Here is a 22,264-nt window from a genome sequence, read left to right as displayed (position 1 = left end):
AGTTGGAGCTGTAAACATCTAGAGGTCCGTTTGTAACTAGAGGTCGTCTGTAAGTTGGGTGTTCTTAAGTAGGGGCCCACCTGTACTGCAATATAGTTTCATGTAGCTGAGATGGATGAATTGTAGCCAACAAAATATAAAGGGGCTTATTTACTAAGGTCCCACGGCCGCATTTCCATCGGGTTTTCCGACGTTTTCGGGGATTGCGTTGGGGATTGTGTCTCACGCGATTGGATTTTGGCGCATCGGCGCCGGCTTTCACACAACGCAAATCTGAGGGGGGCTGTGGCCATCGGACGATCCGACTGATTTGGACAACGCGCAGGATTTAACATGTCAAATTGTGTCGCACTCACATACACCAGGAAGAAGGTGAACTCCGCCGAACCTCAACGGGGAAGCGACACATGCAGGATATCGGGCGCACAATCTTGGTGAATCGCACCAGACTTTATCCTCGTCGGACAGTCAGGATCTGGGTCGTGACTGGACCGGGTAAGTAAATGTGCCCCAATGTATTACTCGGATGCGGTAATGCTACACATTTATGGTAGATTTCCTTTAAGAATAGGCAGAACAAGTCTGCTGCTCCAGTTTTGAACTGCAGGATGAATATCCCTATTTCTACCTCTCCCCACATATTTTTCCTCATCCCAGCATTTAGCGATGCAGGAGATGAATTTAATGCTAACAAAACTTTATAAAGAAGAAATAGGATGAAATTGAAAAAATTTACATTTTTTTAACCAATTCAATTATTTCTATACAAAGTTTTAACTATTCTTCAGCAATCTACAGTGACATACACTACATTATAGTACAGAACAATACCCCGGCCTAGGAGTCTGAATATATATACAATACTGTAACATATTCCACAATACATATGTATAAGACTGGCTTCCTGTATAAGTAGCAATGGACTCATTTAAATAGGACAACGCTGTCCATTAACATTAGATTGGTCAACTTGCATCCATTGTATCCCTAAATAAAAGGACCAGCTGGTCACACATGTTGCCTGCTGCTCTATTCATCTCAATGGTGCCGATAGAGATAGCTGAGCGCAGTACACCGCTACTTCCATCAGTGCCATAGAAAGTGGGGCACATTTACTAAGGGTCCGAATCGTGCTTTTCCGTCGGATTTTCAGAATTTTACCGTATTGCACCGAATTGGCCTGGGTTTTTGGCGCACGCGATTGTGTCACATCGGCGCCAGCTTGCATGCAACGAAAAAAGGGGGGGGGGGCCGCGGTGGCCGTCAGAAAACCCAACAGATTCTGAAAAATTGCGCTATTTTTTTAAAAAAAAAGTGTCACTTGACAAGCACTTACATGCACCAGGAAGAGGATGGTGAACTCCGGCGGACCTGGTGGACATTGGGCGCACGACCTTAGTGAATCCCGGTAAGCTGCGAATCCTCATCAGAAAACGCGCCGCTGGATCGCAACAGGACCGGGTAAGTAAATGAGCCCCAGTGAATGGAGAGGCAGTGAACATGCTTGACCTGCTCCTCCATTCAGCTGGAGAATAACAGGCGCTTGCTTTCATGATAGGTGCGGGTCCTACCACTGGAACTCCCATCGATTAGCAAGTATTTTGGGTAGCAGAAAATTTGTGACCACAATAGTAGGCAGCAGAAGGAAAATGAAATTGTCAGCTCTTCTGTCAAACAGCACGGGCTGTGATTGCTGTGGAGATTGTCTGTATTTGGACTTCCTTGACTCCTATAAATCATCAAAATATTTTTTCCTGATAGGTGTAGACATAGCACATGGTCACTTATCTGTTAACATATTCAATTCAACAAATTTTAACTTTTAAATAATTGATATTGTTCCAATTGTTCCAGGGGATAAACCCGGTCCATGGTCATGTAATGTCACACAGGTGCACAGCTCATTATATCCATGGTCATGTGATGTCACACAGGTGCACAGCTCGTTATATCCATGGTCATGTGATGTCACACAGGCGCACGGCTCGTTATATCCTTGGTCATGTGATGTCACAAGGGTGCACGGCTTGTTATATCCTTGGTCATGTGATGTCTCTCAGGTGCACGGCTCGTTATATCCTTGGTTGTATCCTACGGGTTCCTATAGAGCTCTATTAACTGACTGACCCCCTTCTTTTAGCTAAAAATTACTTGGCTTACATCCACATAAATCACTTTTTATCTTATATTACCTGGCATCAGAGGGGGGGGGGGCCTGTCCTGCTCGGCTGGCCCCTCTACCCCTCTGCCCATCTACTACTCATGCATTATGCCGCCTTACTGGTCATAGTTCATGTGACTGGAGTGACATCATCTTACGTCCTTTAGCCACTTAACAAACTGTACCCCATGCAAGTATCTGATCCATATGATGTCACAGCAGCCTCCATGGACTTCTACTCCTCTGCATCCTCCATGGAGGCTGCTGTGATCTCATGTAATCACATACATGGAGTACAGTTTGCTATGCTTAGAAGTTTGAAGGACCTGTGATGTGGTCACTGGTCACGTCATGATTTTAACAAAATTGACACAATATTTCCCATCTGTACATAGACCTTTATATTTCTGTAGCTGAATATTAGCCGAGGGTCCCTAAGTACAAAGAGGCAGAGCAGTGATTTGAAGAGACACAGGGGCAGATTTACTTACCCGGTCCGTTCGCGATCCAGCGGCGCGTTCTCTGCGGTGGATTCGGGTCCGGCCGGGATTCACTAAGGTAGTTCCTCTGCCGTCCACCAGGTGGCGCTGCTGCGTTGAAGTTCCCCGGAGGCGCGCTGGAATGCCCTGAAATTCACCGGCCTATACCTGGTGAAGGTAAGTGTAATTTTCGCAACACATTTTTTTTCTTAAATGCGGCGGTTTTTCCGAATCCGTCAGGTTTTCGTTCGTCCACGCCCCCCGATTTCCGTCGCGTGCATGCCAGCGCCGATGCGCCACAATCCGATCGCGTGCGCCAAAATCCCAGGGCAATTCAGGTACAATCGACGCAAATCGGAAATATTCGGGTAACACGTCGGGAAAACGCGAATCGGGCCCTTAGTAAATGACTCCCACAGAGCTGTCAGTCAGAATCATGGGCCGTGTTTCACTGGTATCTCTGACTCTTCTCCTCTCTCAGGCTCCCAGAGAAGAGTCAGAAAAGCTCATTTGCATATCAGAAAAAATGCTGTAATTAAGGTACAGTGCTTCACTGGCAGCTACTTTTAGGTGATATAGGGAGGACTAGTAACCCTTTATCAGCAGACATTGTTAGTTAGGGGGGACAAAATCTGATGACAGGCCCTCTTTAAATTTTCCTTGAAGCTCCACTCCTACCTACTGTACTGTAACTACCCTCATCCTAACTGAATATGCTCTGATACATAATAGGACAATGTACAGAATACATGATGTCTGGGTAGATTGTATAATGAAGTTCTCCTAGTAGTATGAAATATCTTTTTGGTGCATCTTCCAGGCAGTTGATACATTAGAGAGACTCATTGTTTGTGTTCATCCTTCTGCACATTATTCATAATGTATCATTTACAAAAGTTCAGATTTTATGCAAGTGTCAAAAGTTTAAAACTGAATCTAATAGTTTTGTTCAATGTCTTTGACAACGCTTAGAAAATAATTGCAGGTATACTTTAGATATATATCCTGAAGAATTTCTCTTAGACACTAATGAATATTGTATATAAATGCTGTCTTAGTTCTTTATAGTGGGATGATGAGTTCCTTAGATTTCAAGGACACATGTGCATACAGCTGGGGCTGTGTATTGTCCTGAAAATATCACATTATCATTTGATTGTTTTCTGTTGTATGAAAAATGTTAAGTGCTGTAAAGCTTGGAGCCAGTGGCTTTCAATGAATTTCTAAAAATACTAGAGAAATATGCAAATACGCTTTCCAAGATGGAAGAAGAAAAACATTGCCTCCCAAGGCAGCCCCCTTAATACTAAGCATGACTTTCAGGAAGCCTAAGGACATGATGTGGGATCAAAGTCAAACCAGTATATCTGTACTTGAAGGAAAAGATTCCCAACTGTAGGTATGGCTGAATCTCTTCAGTAAAGTGTAGGGAACTGATTTGGCCGAGTGAGAGGCTTTTAACTAGGGTCAGTGTGTAAGAGTTCTCCTTACAAAGACTTTGCCAATTAAGGTTGCCTTGTAGGCGTTTGGAGACTTACAGCCATTGATGCTCCACTGATGGATTCTGGTGTCCCTGAGAGTCAATAGCCTCTCACGCAGCCAAACCAGTTCCCTAGGCTGTATTAAAGATATGCAACTATGTTGAAGCAGCACTGTCCACAGTTGGGCATTTGTTCCTTATGAAATAAATATAAGGGTTTGGCTTAAATCCCACATCATGCCATTTTGAAGGTCATGCTTGATGTTAAGGGGGCTGCCTTTTAAGGTAGCAAAAAGAGGCAATGTTTTCCTTGTTCTGTTCTGGAAAACAGAACATATTTGCATATTTCCCAGAATCCCCCAGTGGAGCATCAATGGCTATAAGTCTTCACACTCCTACATGGTGGCCTAAATTGGCAAAGTCCCCTTAAGGAGAACGCTTACTTTGTGACCCTACACATATGAGGGTCATAAATCACAGATTTCCCCTGACCCACTTCAAGTTATCACAGGATGCTTATACTGTCCATGTGTAATTATATAAGTCTCTATAGGATATGTGCCAATTTGCAACTCAGAACTGGCAACGGTCTTAATTTTACAAGTGCTGAAGTGGTGGGAGGTCTGATAGTGGAACCAGTGGAATAAAGAGCAGTCTTCAAGCTTCTTCACTTGAAAAGTGTAACAACCAAAAGGAGACATTGTATGAAAAAGATTTTTGGTGAGGGTCCCCATCATATGATCAAGAACTGGCATTATCAAATCAAATGTGGACTGACTTTGGTGCAAACAGCTCCAATTCTAAGATGATTCCACTCTGCTATTGAGGAACACACCATCAAGCAAGTGGAGGTTGCCATTTTAGAAAATCATCGGGTAACCATTAGTCATTTGTAACCAATGTCAAGATTAGTTTTGGGTCTATGGTAAAAACTTATCCAAGATTATCTTTACATACATAAGGTGTCATCTCACTGGGTTTTCTGTCTCCTCAAATCTTTCCTTAAGCAGGAGCGAGTTGAATGCTTTCAGGCTCTATTGGTGATGTGCCATGAAATTCAGGAGGACTTTTTAAACAGACTGATCATAGAGGATGAATGCTGGGTCCATCACTATGATGATAAGACTAAAGTCCAGTTGAAGCAATGAAAACATCATAACTCACCCCCTCCTTTGAAGGCACATGCTCAAAGCTCAGCAGGTAAGGTCATGCTCACAGTATTTGGGGACCAGCACGGAGTAGTATGGATGGATTTCCTAGCAATGGGTCCCATGATCACTGGGGCATACTATGCCTCACAGCAGTGGAAATTGTGGGAGGCCATCAAAACTAAGAGACATGCTGCCAACCTGCTCACCAAAGTTGTCCGCCTTGTGCAAGACAACACAGCAGTTCACAACTCACATGTTGCCCAAATGGAAGCATGCTCCCATGGATTTGAAATTCTACCTCATTCCCATTATTCACCCCACCTTGCACCATCAAACTTCCACCTCTTTCCGACAAATAAATTATTTTTGAAGAGCAAGTATTTTCCAAATGATGAGACTCTAACTTTCTGAAGTCAGAATGTGGCTTTTGGAGCAAGCTGGCAAGGTGTTTACAAGTGTGTTTCCCTGGGTGGCACCTATGTAGAGAAGGACTAATAGGTTAAGCAAATCATAATAACCAGTGATGCATCTGTATGCATAGGTCTTTACAAAATGGTTCTTTAAAGTGGTTGTCAGACTGTTTTGTTAATTCTTCAGGTGGCTAGGTAGGTATTTTTGAAAAAAATAAAGCTGTACTTACCACCTCTGCCACTCTCAGTGTCTCACACCGCCGTCTCGTCATACCATGCCCCTGTTTGTTTAAAGGGGCATGGAAGCTATGTTGAGTTCAACTTCTGGCCGGCCGAGGTGGTCGATCAAGCCCACCCGTCCCTATTCCAGCGCTGTATCATGCACTGAGATATGGAGAAGAGTGGGCGTGGCCGACTACCTCGGCTGACCAAAAGATGAACTCAACACAGCCCCGTGAGACGGCGACGCGAGGCAAAGGAGGTGAGTACAGCATTGTTTTTTTTAACAATCCCTCCCCAGTTCTGAAGAATTTTAAAAACTGTCGAACAACCACTTTAAGTTAACTCCTTGAAAGCAGTACAAATAGACAAGTGTAATCTGGATGACATTGACATAGACTAAATTGTGATGGACTAAAGCATCTCTAATTGATCAGATCTTGTGGGGGATCAAACCAAAAGTAGTGCAAGCAAAGGAACCAGTGAAACTGAGACCTGGATTACTACTACATTGTGCAGGGAATGAAAGCTAAACTGTCCGGTCCTATTACATTGCACAGCTACTTTTACAATATTGATACAAATATTAAAGGGATTTGGTAACAACTCCAGAAATCTCATTTGGGACCGACATCGGAGTCGCAAATAAAAATCTCAAAATATATCTACCCTGCTCTGGCTCCTGATCTTGTGTTACACGGTACATTAGCACCCACACCCGGCCAGGTGGTTACTGGACCTTCTTCGGCCAAAGGGAAGTCACTTGTGATGACTGATGAAGTGACCGTCTGTGGCTCGAGGTGGCAGGAGATTGGCCTTAGCAGGTCCTGAGACTGTCTGTATATCCATAGGTCCTGTGACTGTCTGTAACTTTGGAAGTACGGGTACATATTTCGGGAACCAGGACAGGGTAAATATACTTTGTTCTTTTAGCCACCTTTCCCCAGCCCCAAAGGGGTTATACAGAGTTCCTGGAAAACCTCTTAAAAACTGCATATGATATAAAAACACACAACAGTGCATTACAACTCACTGCAAAGCCAGAGACTAGTTAGTGTCCATGCTGAAAAGTAGTATAGAGAAGAAGTAGTAGTTATGTTTTATTATTATTCTTTTTCCCGTAATGCCTACCAGAGGTTCTACTGTAAATTTTGGAAAAACCCTTTAATGTCATTTCAGTTATACATGTCTTAGCTATGGATGTGATTTTGTCATTTAATGAGGCATCCACATGATGGGAACTAACGAGAAACAGACAATTCTTCTCCTTTCTACATCTGTATGAATATATATGCTACTTTTCTGATGCATTATTACACTATACTAAACAAGCAAAAGCATAATGGAAAAACATAAAAACAAAATCACCCTTACGTAATGGATCCCCACAGCACTGCTCTCATCATCTCTCTACATTTCCTGCTCCCGTGATTGAGTCCCGACATAGGAGCTGGTCATCAGTTCAGCCAATCACTAAGTGTTGGTTGCGACTTGCCCCTTTGTCGGGACATCACTGGACCAGTAAATGGCCAACTACAAGGGATCTCAGTATGGTTTCTTTATATAAATTTTTATTAAGCACCAAAACCCGAATGATGAATTGGATATCGGCTGCACAGCTTCTGGCCGGATATTGGTCCCCATTGATGCCTATAGCGCTGGCCAATAGCTTCTCTATGAAGAGGGGAGTGGTGAGGATCACTTCACTCTCCTGCGCGCGGCTGTATCGGCTTGGGCAAAAATACGTTTGCGTGCAAGGAGCATTAGACAGTGCATGTATGACATTTCATTTGTTTATTCTGGTGTCCTTTAGTATAGCAGAGAAGCTGTTGGGGCACTTACGTTACCATATGACCATTATTGCTGCACCCCCTCGAATTCTGGACAATATTTTAATGTTGTAAAATCTAACAATCAAAATTGATTCAGCAGAGTTACAGTCATGTTATTCAATAAAAACATAAGTGCACAGCAGATAGCAGATTGTCAGCCCTCACCATGGTCCCAGCCGTGTTGTATTGCATTCGGTTAACATACTGTACTGCAGCCTCCTGGGAGTCTGTAACACAATATATTTCTACCTCATGCAAAACACTGCAGTGCTCCATCTCTCCAGGGTACATTTCAGGGAAGCTGCATCTGCAATGTGGCGCTTTCCAACCTTTGGGAGCATTTTCATAGAAACGCAATGAAAGCAATATTCTGATTTAGAGATTTTCATCTGTTTCCCTTACTTAGTTGCAATGTACATGTCACTAGTGAAAGGTGTGAGAGGCACTAAAACCCACTCCTCTATGCTCTGACACCATCTTAACTGTTTGATTTCTGTCCTTGTTATTTATCCAATGATTTCTTAGTGCTGCATCACAATGACAGCTAGATGCTTTACCAGCTCTACTTGCTGGGGTGGCATTATGAATATCATTTTCTCTATATTATTCTAAAGATCTAAGAGGCAATTTTTATGCAACAAGAGTTGTTAACAGAGTTCTGCCTAATCATAATAAGTGACTCTATCAGGAGTATTTAGTTTACTTTTTTATGTGCTGGGGCTACCTATATACTAGGGAGAGTCTTCAGTGGGTCGGGGCTTCCTATATATTGGGGGTGGCTGCAGTGTGCTGGGGCTACCTATATATAGGGGCAAGGCTGCATTGTACTGGGGCTACCTATATACTGGGGGAAGAGGCTGCAGAGTGCTGTGGCAACCTTATAATGGAGGGTGACTGCAGTGTGCTGGGGCTTCATATATACTAGAGGGAGGCTTCAGTGTGCTGGGTCTACCTGTATACTGGAGTGAGGCTCCATTGTGCTGGGGCTACTTATATACTGGGGGTAATAGGTTGCAGTGTGCTGGGGCTACATATATATGGGGGTGTGGCTGCATTGTGCTGGGACTACCTATATACTAGGGAGGAGAGGCTGCAGTGTACTGGGACTACCTATATAATGGCGGGAGGTTGCATTGTGCTGGGGCTACCTATATACTGGGGGAGGCTGCTTTGTGCTGGGGCTATATATATATATATAGGGGTATAGCTGCCTTTAGCTGGGACTACCTATATACTAGGGAGGAGAGGCTGCAGTGTACTGGGGCTACCTATATACTGGAGGGGAGGTTGCATTGTGGTGGGGCTACCTATATACTGGGGGAAGCTGCTTTGTGCTAGGGTTACCTATATACTGGGGTGGGATTGCCTACAAATAAGGCCCAGTTACACCATGGGCTGAAATTGGACCAACTATTATGAGAAGCTTGTGGAAGGAGATCCAAAAAGTTTCGCCAAATCACACAGTTTAAGAGCGATAGTGCCAAATACTATGTATGTATGTAAACTTTTATAAAATGCCTAAAAATTCTATCTCTCATTATTCTAGCATTTGGCAAATATAAATAAATTTTGTAATCCCAATCGACTTACGAGAAAGGTTTATTCTGATTTCATGGCAGATTGTGAGGAAAACATGTATCCGTGTCTTTTCCGGTATATGGCATAAGTAAACTTCTGGTTTCAACTGTACCTCTGGAGGACACATCATGCCTTTCATTACACACAACCCATTGATTTAAATGAGCACTGGGTAAAGTTTAATTTCCCCTGTGATGGCGCTGCAGGGAAATGAAATACTTACTGACCGAATCCCAAAGATTCAACTATCGATGTAACTAAAGTCTCTGTATGTGGACAGTTAGTGGTTACTTACTGCCAAGGATCCATTTATCAAAATTGATATATATATATCCAAGTCCACATCCCTGTATAGCTAATGATTTGACCATACTGTAGCCAATGGGTCCTACAGTATACTCAAACCCAGTCAAAAAGCAGTCCATGCGAAACCACTGCAAAAAGCATGCAATAACTCACACCTTGAATGTAGAGGTGAATTATTCAAGCAAAGGCAAGCCATAAAATCTGTCTGGCATGAGAAAAACTCATTTTGTAGGAAAGTGAAACTGCTGCTAATCTATGTAGTAATTCCCCGGTCTATTGTTTGTATGGAGAATGAAGCTGAGGCAGAAGGCTGTATGTGATGAACAGCGCCATGGTGTACTAATCTCTAAGCATCCCGTTCATTTTAGCCGGGCGCACATTACAGCAGAACGGCTGTAGATCACCTTAAAATGCATCATGGGGACATGAAGCCAGTTAAAAATAAAAAGTAGTGGAGCTTATTGAAATAAAGCTCTGCTGGAAAGCGCAGTGCTACAAGTCTGGCTGTGTTAATGCATGCTAGCTGCAAATTTGTAGACATGGCCACAAGCTGTTTGACACTCGAATGCAGTCTTTAACTCATTTACTGAGCGCTGCAAAACCTTTCAATCTGCAGTTTCATTATCCTACAAAATCGTTCTTATTCCCAACATGTCATGCTTCACTCGTGTAAAAAAGAAGGTAAAATGATATCGCAAGCACTGGAGTATAAGGAAAAAAAAATGCCGAAAAACTCAAACTCTGCTCACACTCGAGTCCAAAAAAAAATAATAAATCCAATACTCACCTTTCAGACACTGCCCACAGGTCTTCTGAGAAGCTAGCTTGGGATCTGTCCAAGTGAGCATTGACTTTATTTTTTTAGGTGCTGAGAGTACTGGGGGATCACTATACACCCGAGGGAATGGGCATGAGCTGACTATATACAGTGGGCTGGCTGGCTGGCTTTATACCTGGGGATATAGCCTGGCTATGTACTGGGGGCATAGGCTGGCTGGCTATATACTGGGGGCATAGGCTTTATACTGGGGGTTTGCTGGCTATATACAGGGGGCTGGGTATATAATGGGGAAAAGATGGCTATATACCGGGGAACAGCATAATTGGGCAGGGGCTGGCTATATACTGGGGGCAGGGGCTTGTTAAATACTGGGGGACATGGGCTAACTATATACCTGGGACAGGGGACTGGCTAGCTATATACTGGGGGCTGACTATATACTGGGACTGGCTGACTATATAAAGGAGACTAGCTGTCTGGCTATATACAGGGGACTGGATGGATGGCTAAATACTGGGATGGCTATATATTGGTGGCTGACGATATACTGGGGCTCACCTGCTATATACTGAGGAGCAAGGGCAGGCTAACCATATACTGGGGGTAGGAGGCTGGCTGGCTAAATATTGAGGGTCATTGTCTGGCACCAATGCATCTCCCACCCCAGGCTTGTACTTGAGTCAATAGGTTTTCCCAGTTTTTGGTGGTAAAATCAGGTACTTTGGCTTATATTCGGGTTGGCTTATACTCTTATATACGGTAATAAAAACTGGTATTCATTGTGAACCTGGAGCAAATAAAGCAGCAATGATGCTACTGAAAACCTAATTTGGGGTAAAGCATGTGTGATAAGGAGATTTCTTGGTCCTTTTGGGGTGAGTGGGTAGTGGTTCACAAGGAATTACCAATTCAACACAAAATTACTCAATGGACTTCTACCAGAGATAGAAATAGATTGAACCCATGCTTCAGCCAATGGTTTAAAGGCCAAAGCCGATCAAAGGTGTTACCAGAAGGTGTAAGTGTCCAGGTACCTGAACTGAACTTTTGTTCGAGGTTCAGCAAAACTCTGAAAACCTGAACCTGAATGGGTCTGCTCATCCCTATAATAGAGGAATGCATTACAAAGTACTAGAGTTTATGCACAAAAAAAATCGAGTTTTTAATTGTTTAACCCTACTCTCACTAAATTTCAAATATATCATTTTTGTTGCATTTTAGGCCTCTATTTAATTACTAAATTCTAATTCCTTCTAAACTCGTTATCTATAATTTCATAGTATGCAACTGTCACCTAAGAGCTGTAAATTTGTGTATTTACTCCATGTTCTACCAATTAGGTCATCAACAGATTTTTGGTGGGGGCTATCAGTTTATTTATACTATAAATGGAGCCATAATCATACAGGTCCTTCCGTTGTATATATGGACCACCCTTGCTCACTACAGGCACTCCTCCACTGAAGGGTAAAATTGACTTTGATCAATGTTGAGTTTCCCTTAAGGTTACGTTCCCAACTTCAGGTTTTTAGATGCACTTTTTGATTTCCAAACCAGGAGCGGAGTGAAAAAAAAGATCCATAAGTGCATCAGAAAACCTGTACATAGAGATGCAACCTTAGAAATCCCCCCAACTCGTTCACAGAAGGTTATCACAGCAGGCTCAAATACACGGCACACACCATCACACAGGTGCGCTCTCGCGCACATACAATTATTGCCTTGTTTTGTGTAGATGTTCAAAACGATTAGTTCCTGAGATCCAAGAGAGGACTCTTCCAATCCATGTCCGGAAAGTTCTGGGATTTTCTGTGTCTTCCTCATAGTTTTCTCCAGAATGTTCTTGTGTTGCCTAAGTTGGATTGTATTTTTATTCATTTACACCAGGTGCAGATTTAAGGGCTTTTCTAGACACATCTAATAATATTATACTTTAATGTCGGGAATACACGTGGTAGAGTTGCTCCGGAATGTAGCTATCCTATAAAAATATCTGGTGTTCAACATTTACCTGCAGTAGGGATGAAAGTGGATCAACCCGTAAATTCTGAACTTCACTTTTAATAAAAAGAACATGGATAGATTTTCTAGAAAGACCATCTATTATGCTGGTTAGTGTTCTACTGGAGCTCTTTAGGACCTCAACAAAGAACTATACTGTGAGCTCATACTTCAAAAATCCCTAGAAAATAGAACTTAGTATCCTCCAAATTGTTTTTCCTCTGGTTTCATGGAGGTCTTAACAATCAAAAAGTATTCTTACTTTTCCTTATTTCCTTGCCGCTCTATTTCAGTTGCTGCCCAAGTTCTTACTCTGGTCAACTTGTCACACATACAAAGCAAATGCCTGGAGATGCCGCTCAACCAATTACTGGCACCTCCTGTTCTCGGGAGACACCAGGGAGTAAAGAGAAGCAAAGTGTTGGAAAGCATCTGAACACAGTTAGGGAGAGGTAATATTTGTTTCATGTTACAGCCTTCTGGTTTAGCTGTTTTAAAGTACACGTGCTCCCCAACTTAAGAACACAGACTTACAGACGACCCCTAGTTAGAAATGGAACTTTCTGCCTAAAGTAACCTCTGGTGAAGCTCTCTGGTTTGTGGTAATTTACTCACTGGCCCTAAGTTGCAATGGATAACATAAAATTATGACATGAGTCTAAAATGAAGATTTATTGTTAACCCTTGTTCCTATGACAGGTAAAAATGATAAAAACCCTACAAATACTTACAAAATATTCCTGTTCCGACTTACATACATATTCACCTTAAGTACAAACCTACAAAACCTACGTCACCTGGGGACTGTCTACGTGTTTTTTATTCCACCATAAAATCCCTTTAATCTTATCCTCAAGGTAACTAAAGAATGTAGAAAGCTACGCAGAGGCTAAAGTAGTTACTATTTAAGGGGATGTTAAACCTATTCATAAAGGGTTAAAATGACCAGTAAATGGTGAACAACCAAAATACATTTCTGATAAACCTATAGTTTCTTGCCGTTTATGATTAGTTGAGTTCTGAGGTAAATAAATAACTCCAAAAAAGACTTGTCCACAAAGGAGCTGCTGCTGAGCACTACTCTCATTTGTGAACCATTCACCACTGAGGCCAGTGATTGGTTGACCAAGAATGGCCCGGAGCGGAAATTCCTTAAACATAGAGTAGTACACTGTAATGAATCACACATCCTCTCTATAACTGCATAAGCCCACAGGATGCACTGGGAAACAATTGCAATAAGGATAAACCAGGGACACTTACTCATAGATCCAGGTACAGTGACTGTGGTAATCTTATTATATTTATTATCAATGGCTGTCTTCTGTCTTCTAAAATCAATTTTGAATGTAAAATTATGCTTAAGGGCTCTTGGGGGTGTTACCAAAAGCCCCTTGGAGCTTCAGGAGCAATTTTCCCCCTTCTGCCACTGTGTGCAGAAACTTCCTCTGCAGCAGTGAGATTACATCATGCATAGGGCTAGGGGAAGTGTAGAGGGAGCAGGGTGAGACAGCCCGTGAAGCTACAGCACAAAGAGGCTCTGGCAACACCCTCAGAAGCCCTTTATGCTTATTAGCATAATTTTTAAAAAGGAAAGTCACGGTTCCTGGGTGTATGAGTAAGTGCCCCTGGTTTATCATGTTGGATTTTGATGGTAGATTTAAGCAAAGCCAACACCACCAATCAATAAACACATGTGTGCCGAAATTCCATCAGCGCACCCCTCCCCCTGGGATATTCGGCAGAAATACATGCTGCGATTGTTAATACAGTAAACTCTTTAAGTAGACTGCCCCTTTATTCAGACCACAATACCGGTCCATCATGTATAGTGATACCATCTACCAGCTTTACAAGGGTCTCCTATTAGAAGATGATTGTGTAATGCAATTTTGGGTGGTCTTCTCAATGAGTTTTCACTGTATAGAGATCTTTGTAATTTTGTAAAATTTTATTCACCCGAAATCTTAATCCAAATGTCATCATCTCAGGTACTCAGTATTTTATACATATATATTGCCATCATAACACTTTACAGTAAAAGTAAATTGCCATCACTCATGAACTATAAACAGATGAGATTTGATAAAAACTGTAATTAACTCCTTTTTATAGCCTGAGCAGAATCATAAATGTTTGGGGAAAAGTTATGAATATGAAATGTGCAGCCAGTCTAAAATATATGTACTGTAATTTATCAAGCCCTGTCATTCATCAAACTCCGTCTGAGATAAATGTCCCTGAAGACCCATAGAGGGGAAAGGAGCAGCAGCTGAGCATGTGCACCACTGTTTCATTCACATCGGGCTTGTGTTATCATCTACCTATTAAGGATCTCATGGCTAGGAGGAATATCCCTTTAAAGGCACTGACTTGTAAAAATAAATGCTTTCCATATTTCCTATAAAGGGAATATAAATGTAGAAAAATGGTTTGATACCGCAGAAGTCAGATCTTTAAGAACATTTTTTTATTGGTAGACTTGAGCTGGTCATTTATTTTGATGGCTAGTCATTAGAGATGAGCGAGCACTAAAATGCTCGGGTACTCGTTATTTGAGACAAACTTTTCCCGATGCTCGAGTGCTCGTCTCGAATAACGAACCCCATTGAAGTCAATGGGAGACTCGAGCATTTTTCAAGGGGACCAAGGCTCTGCACAGGGAAGCTTGGCCAAACACCTGGGAACCTCAGAAAAGGATGGAAACACCACGGAAATGGACAGGAAACAGCAGGGGCAGCATGCATGGATGCCTCTGAGGCTGCATAATCGCACCATTATGCCAAAATTATGGGCAACAGCATGGCCATGACAGAGTGACAGAATGAAGCTAGATAGCATCTAAAACATCCAATAATTGACCCTGACACTATAGGGGACGGCATGCAGAGGCAGCAGCGGCAGGCTAGAGAGTGTCATGGCGACATACCCTAAATGGACTCAGGCTTCAAACCAATGGGTGGCAGAGAGGAACCAAAGGAGGTGAGCAAGAAGCGCTCAAATAATATCGGTACATGATAAAAGTTTGCCAGTATATTTTGTGGATTACACAGCAGGGTGGCGACAAAGTTAACATGGAAGCCATGAAAACAACCCAAAATTCTGCCTGACACAGCTCGTTTGATAAGGGGACCATGTATGGAGGCAGTGAACTAGTAGTAGATTAAAGGTGCTGCAGTTAAAACTATGTTAGTTGGATCTTGGCATGGAGCTGGCGCTCCGCTGCCAGGCGAGCTTTCGCCAATCCAAGCCCCTGTCTCTAGGCTACTCCCCAAACAGCACTTCTAAGAACCTTTTGTATAAGATCAAGTGTAGTAGCGTTCTTATAAGTTTAGGATATGGCGGGTGAGGGGAATGTAAACAGATGCGCAAGAAGCGCTGAAATAATATCGGTAAATGATAAAAGTTTGCCAGTATTTTTTGTGGATTACACAGCAGGGTGGCGACAAAGTTAACAAGTTTGTTGTGGAAGCCATGAAAACAACCCAAAATTCTGCCTGACACAGCTCGTTTGATAAGGGGACCATGTATGCTTACAGTTCATGCCAGTAGCTGCACTGGCTGCCAGTCTCCTTTCAAATAGTTTAAAATAATAACCCTCATCCATAAAGCTCTGTATAATGCTGCACCCCCCTACCTCTCCTCTCTTATCTCAGTCTATCGCCCAACCCGTGCTCTTAGATCCGCCAGTGATCTTAGATTAACCTCTACCCTAGTGCGGACCTCCCACTCGCGTCTCCAAGACTTCTCTAGAGCTGCACCAATTCTATGGAATGCTCTGCCCTGGACTATCAGACTAATACCTAACCTCCAAAGTTTCAAACGTGCTCTTAAAACCCATTTCTTTAGGCAAGCCTATAACACTCATTAACTGCATGAAGTTTTAACTCTTCTACTAACCCGTCCTGTGTCGTCCTCCCATCTGTTATCCAGCAACCAACAGGCACCAGACTTCTCTACAGTCCCATTCACCCTGGACCTGGTATATAAGATGACGGCTGAGTGGTTCAAGCGACAGCAATTCCATTTATTATATTTTGTTCTATTCCCTAAGAAGAATGGCTTGACCATTAAATATTCTTTTACCTCGTGTTACCCCATCATCTTCATAAACCGTAAGCTCTGGCGAGCAGGGACCTCACTCCTGTTGTTCCATACAAATGTTGTGCTCTGTTACATTACATTTGTATTTGTTTCCTATGATTTGTAAAGCGCTACGGAATATGATGGCGCTATATAAATAAAGATTATTATTATTATTATGGAGGCAGTGAACTAGTAGTAGATTAAAGGTGCTGCAGTTAAAACTATGTTAGTTGGATCTTGGGATGGAGCTGGCGCTCCGCAGCCAGGCGAGCTTTCGCCAATCCAAGCCCCTGTCTCTAGGCTACTCCCCAAACAGCACTTCTAAGAACCTTTTGTATAAGATCAAGTGTAGTAGCGTTCTTATAAGTTTGGGATATGGCGGGTGAGGGGAATGTAAACAGATGCGCAAGAAGCGCTGAAATAATATTGGTAAATGATAAAAGTTTATTAGTATATTTTGTGGATAACACAGCTGGGTGGCGACAAAGTTAACAACTTTGATGTGGAATCCATGAAAACAACCCAAATTTCTGCCTGACACACCTCGTTTGATAAAGGGACGATGTATGGAGGCAGCTATATGGACGACTTTTGGAGGTAGCAATGGAGACAACGTGTGGAGGCTGCTATGGAGACAATTTAATTTGGATAGTGCCTGTATGTGGCAGTCCCAAAAATTTTTCAAACCAGAGGAGCAGGTAGGTGGCCCTCCAGAAAAATAGAATAGATTGAGTGCCTGTATGTGGCAGTCCCAAAAAGTTTTCAAACCAGAGGAGCAGGTAGGTGGCCCTCCAGAAAAATTGAATCGATTGAGTGCCTGTATGTGGCAGTCCCAAAAAGTTTTCAAACCAGAGGAGCAGGTAGGTGGCCCTCCAGAAAAATGGAATCGATTGAGTGCCTGTATGTGGCAGTCCCAAAAAGTTTTCAAACCAGAGGAGCAGGTAGGTGGCCCTCCAGAAAAACTGAATCGATTGAGTGCCTGTATGTGGCAGTCCCAAAAAGTTTTCAAACCAGAGGAGCAGGTAGGTGGCCCTCCAGAAAAATAGAATAGATTGAGTGCCTGTATGTGGCAGTCCCAAAAAGTTTTCAAACCAGAGGAGCAGGTAGGTGGCCCTCCAGAAAAATTGAATCGATTGAGTGCCTGTATGTGGCAGTCCCAAAAAGTTTTCAAACCAGAGGAGCAGGTAGGTGGCCCTCCAGAAAAATTGAATAGATTGAGTGCCTGTATGTGGCACTCCCAAAAATTGTTTAAAACAGAGGACCGGGTCGGTGGCCCTCCAGAAAAATTAAATGCATAAAGTACTATAGCTAGAGCCAGTGGGCCCTGTCAAAAAATAGCCAGTTTCCTCTGCTTTACTGTACAAAGAGGAGGAGAAGGAGGAAAATGAGGAGGAGGAGGAGTGGATCAATTATTCAGGTTGAGCTTCCTTCACCTGGTGGAGATTGGAAATTATGAGAAATCCAGGCTTTATTCATCTTAATAAGCGTCAGCCTGTCAGCGCTGTCAGTCGACAGGCGTGTACGCTTATCGGTGATGATGCCACCAGCTGCACTGAAAACCCGCTCGGACAAGACGCTAGCGGCAGGGCAGGCAAGAACCTCCAAGGCGTACAGCGCCAGTTCGTGCCACATGTCCAGCTTTGAAACCCAGTAGTTGTAGGGAGCTGTGTGATCATTTAGGACGATGGTATGGTCAGCTACGTACTCCCTCACCATCTTTCTGTAAAGATCAGCCCTACTCTGCCGAGACTGGGGACAGGTGACAGTGTCTTGCTGGGGTGACATAAAGCTGGCAAAAGCCTTGTAAAGCGTACCCTTGCCAGTGCTGGACAAGCTGCCTGCTCGCCTACTCTCCCTCGCTACTTGTCCCGCAGAACTACGCACTCTGCCGCTAGCGCTGTCAGAAGGGAAATACTGTTTCAGCTTGTGAACCAGGGCCTGCTGGTATTCATGCATTCTCACACTCCTTTCCTCTGCAGGGATGAGAGTGGAAAGATTTTGCTTGTACCGTGGGTCCAGGAGAGTGAACACCCAGTAATCGGTGCTGGAATAAATTCTTTTTTTTTTTATTTTTTTTTATTTTTTTTTATTATTTTTCCAGAAATAACATTAACATAGAGTAGGCGAATTAGCCTACAACATACCGAACGCAGTCGGTCACAAGTCAGACATTATTTGTTGGATACATCACATCATACAAAGTTTATACATTAGCATACTATAAATGTATCCCCAACAGTTGTTTTATTTTTCTTTTTTTTTTGCTCTTAAGATGAGCGGTTAGTATCCTATGTATGGGAAGCAGGAATTACTTTGGCCCACCCTGATATACCTCTGTTGTCCGCGTAGGATGTGTCAGTTCTTTCTAGTGAGTGTGAGCTCGGAAGTCTTGTAATCCTTCTATGTGCATACATATTTCCATGCCTGATGGTAAGTGCATGTCTGTTCAAGTCTTGATAGCTTGATCTCCAAGCGCACAAGAAATTTATTAACATTAGCAACATTCAACAATTTAATCTAATATGAAAGAAAGAAATTATTTTGAAGACGTGTCGTGTATCTATTCAACTATTTATCCGTGTATATACTGGAGGAGAATTGTTAGTCAGGATTTGAGACTTTACTTATTGATGAAAATAACTCGAAGAGGACCACAATTCCCAGAATTTTTGGAACGTTTTAACTCGATAAGAGCTAAATGCCAGGGATTTCTCGTACGCGTAAGTATCATTCAGAATATCAATGACCTCTGAGAAAGGAGGGCATGTGGGTTGTTTCCAGTGTCGGGTTATTACCAGTTTCGTAGCTATCAGTAAATGGCTAATCACTGATCTTTGAATAAATTCTTTGAACGCGAGGGTCACGGGATAGGCAGCCTAGCATGAAATCTGCCATATGCGCCAGAGTACCAACGCGTAAGAATTCACTCCCCTCACTGGCCTGACTGTCCATTTCCTCCTCCTCCAACTCCTCCAACTCCTCTTCTTCTGCCCATACACGCTGAACAGTGAAGGACTCAACAATGGTCCCCTCTTGTGTCTCGCCAACATTCTCCTCCTCTTCCTCCTCATCCTCCTCCACCTCCACCTCCTCCGATATGCGCTGAGAAACAGACCTAAGGGTGCTTTGGCTATCAACAAGGGAATCTTCTTCCCCCGTCTCTTGTGACGAGCGCAAAGCTTCCGACTTCATGCTGATCAGAGAGTTTTTCAACAGGCTGATGATGGCGGCATCGCCACTGACCATCTGTGTTGACTCCTCAAAGTTACTCAGCACCTGACAGATATCAGACATCCACGTCCACTCCTCATTGTAGACTTGAGGAAGCTGACTGACCTGACTACCAGTTCTGGTGGAAGTTGACATCTGGCAGTCTACAATGGCTCGGCGCTGCTGGTAAACTCTGGATAACATGGTCAGTGTTAAATTCCACCTCGTGGGCACGTCGCACAACAGTCGGTGAGCGGGCAGTTGGAGGCGGCGCTGCGCTGCCCTGAGAGTGGCAGCATCTGTGCTGGACTTCCTGAAATGCGCACAGATGCGGCGCACCTTCGTGAGCAAATCTGACAGATTGGGGTATGTCTTGAGGAAACGCTGAACTATCAGATTTAACACATGGGCCAGGCATGGCACATGTGTCAGTCTGCCGAGTTGCAGAGCCGCCACCAGGTTACGGCCGTTGTCACACACAACCATGCCTGGCTTCAGGTTCAGCGGTGCCAGCCACAGATCAGTCTGCGCCGTGATGCCCTGTAATAGCTCTTGGGCGGTGTGCCTTTTATCGCCTAGGCTCAGCAGTTTGAGCACCGCCTGCTGTCGCTTAGCAACGGCACTGCTGCTGTGCCTAGAGCTACCGACTGATGGCGCCGTGCCCACGGATGGTAGTTCGGAGGAGGAGGTGGAGGAGGGGTGGGAGGAGGAGGAGGCATAGTAGGCCTGAAACACCTGGACCGAGGTAGGCCCCGCAATCCTCAGCGTCGGCAGTATATGACCAGCCCCAGGGTCAGACTCGGTCCCAGCCTCCACCAAGTTAACCCAATGTGCCGTCAGCGATATATAGTGGCCCTGCCCGGCAGCACTCGTCCACGTGTCCGTGGTCAGGTGGACCTTGTCAGAAACGGCGTTGGTCAGGGCACGGGTGATGTTGTCTGACACGTGCTGGTGCAGGGCTGGGACGGCACATCGGGAAAAGTAGTGGCGGCTGGGGACCGAATACCGAGGGGCGGACGCCGCCTTGAGGTTGCGAAAGGCCTCGGTCTCTACTAGCCTATAGGGCAGCATCTCCAGGCTAAGCAATCTGGAGATGTGCACATTAAGGGCTTGGGCGTGCAGGTGGGTTGCACTATATTTGCATTTCCGCTCCAGCGTCTGGGGTATGGAGAGCTGAACGCTGGTGGATGCTGTGGAGGATCGTGGAGGCGACGATGGGGTTTTTGTGGCAGGGTCCTGGGCAGGGGGCTGACTATCAGCTGACACAGGGGAAGGAGCAGTGGTGTGCACGGCCGGAGGTGAACGGGCTTGTTGCCACTGAGTGGGGTGTTTAGCATTCATATGCCTGCGCATACTGGTGGTAGTTAAGCTAGTAGTGGTGGAACCCCTGCTGAGCCTGGTTTGGCAAATGTTGCACACCACAGTCCGTCGGTCATCCGGTGTTTCCTTAAAGAACCTCCAGACTTCTGAAGATCTAGCCCTCGCCGCAAGAGCCCTCGCCACGGGAGCTTCACTAGTTGACACATTTGGCGCTGATGCACCAGCTCTGGCCCTGCCTCTCCGTCTGGCCCCACCACTGCCTCTTCCAACCTGTTCTGGTCGAGGACTCTCCTCCGTCTCAGAAGCACTGTGTTCACCCGGCCTCTCAACCCAGCTTGGGTCTGTCACCTCATCATCCTCCGATCCCTCAGTCTGCTCCCCCCTCGGACTTCCTGCCCTGACAACAACTTCCCCACTGTCTGACAACCGTGTCTCCTCATCGTCGGACACCTCTTTACACACTTCCACTACGTCAAGAAGGTCATCATCACCCACAGACTGTGACTGGTGGAAAACCTGGGCATCGGAAAATTGCTCAGCAGCAACCGGACAAGTGGTTTGTGACTGTGGGAAGGGTCCAGAAAACAGTTCCTCAGAGTATGCCGGTTCAAATGCCAAATTTTCCTGGGATGGGGCAGACTGGGGGGGAGGAGGCTGAGGTGCAGGAGCTGGAGGAGTGGCGATTTCGGTGACATGGGTGGACTGCGTGGAAGACTGACTGGTGGACAAATTGCTCGAAGCATTGTCAGCAATCCACGACATCACCTGTTCGCACTGTTCTGGCCTCAACAGTGCTCTACCAGTAACTTCAGACATGAACCTAGGGAGTGTAGCTCTGCGGCGTTCCCCTGCTCCCTCATAAGCAGGTGGTGTCTCACCCCGGCCAGGACCACGGCCTCTGACCCCTGCAGTAGTTGGACGCCCACGTCCCCGCCCTCGTCCTCTACCCCTAGCCCTCGGGTTAAACATTTTTAAAATGAGAGTTATAGCTTTAATTTTTTTTTAACTTTTTTTTGTGTTTTTTTTTTTTTTTTGTGTTTTTGAGTTTTTAAAACCAAACAATGCTATCCTATTGCTATGGCTATTTTCTAGCCAAGTATGAAAGCACACTACTATGCCAGATGAGATGACACTGAGTTATTAAACAAAATAAACGTAAAATAAAAAAGGACAAATGGCAGACTGTGCCTAATTGAAATCCAACCCCTACTAAATTTTCCCACTTCGGTCTTTGCAATGGATATGTGCGT

At 44.3% G+C, this 22,264-nt stretch overlaps 1 protein-coding gene across 1 annotated transcript in view; it reads right to left on the bottom strand.

Annotated features, from left to right (window-relative positions):
* PLPPR5 (phospholipid phosphatase related 5) overlaps positions 1–22,264 on the bottom strand; it is a 165,182-nt gene that overhangs the window by 10,157 nt on the left and 132,761 nt on the right. The window lies entirely within an intron of this gene.

The sequence above is a fragment of the Engystomops pustulosus genome, chromosome 10 (genome assembly GCF_040894005.1).
Source record: "Engystomops pustulosus chromosome 10, aEngPut4.maternal, whole genome shotgun sequence".
In the NCBI taxonomy this organism is placed as follows: domain Eukaryota; kingdom Metazoa; phylum Chordata; class Amphibia; order Anura; family Leptodactylidae; genus Engystomops; species Engystomops pustulosus.
The sequence above is the reverse complement of the archived record's forward strand: the minus strand, read 5'-3'. Positions and strand labels throughout refer to the sequence as shown.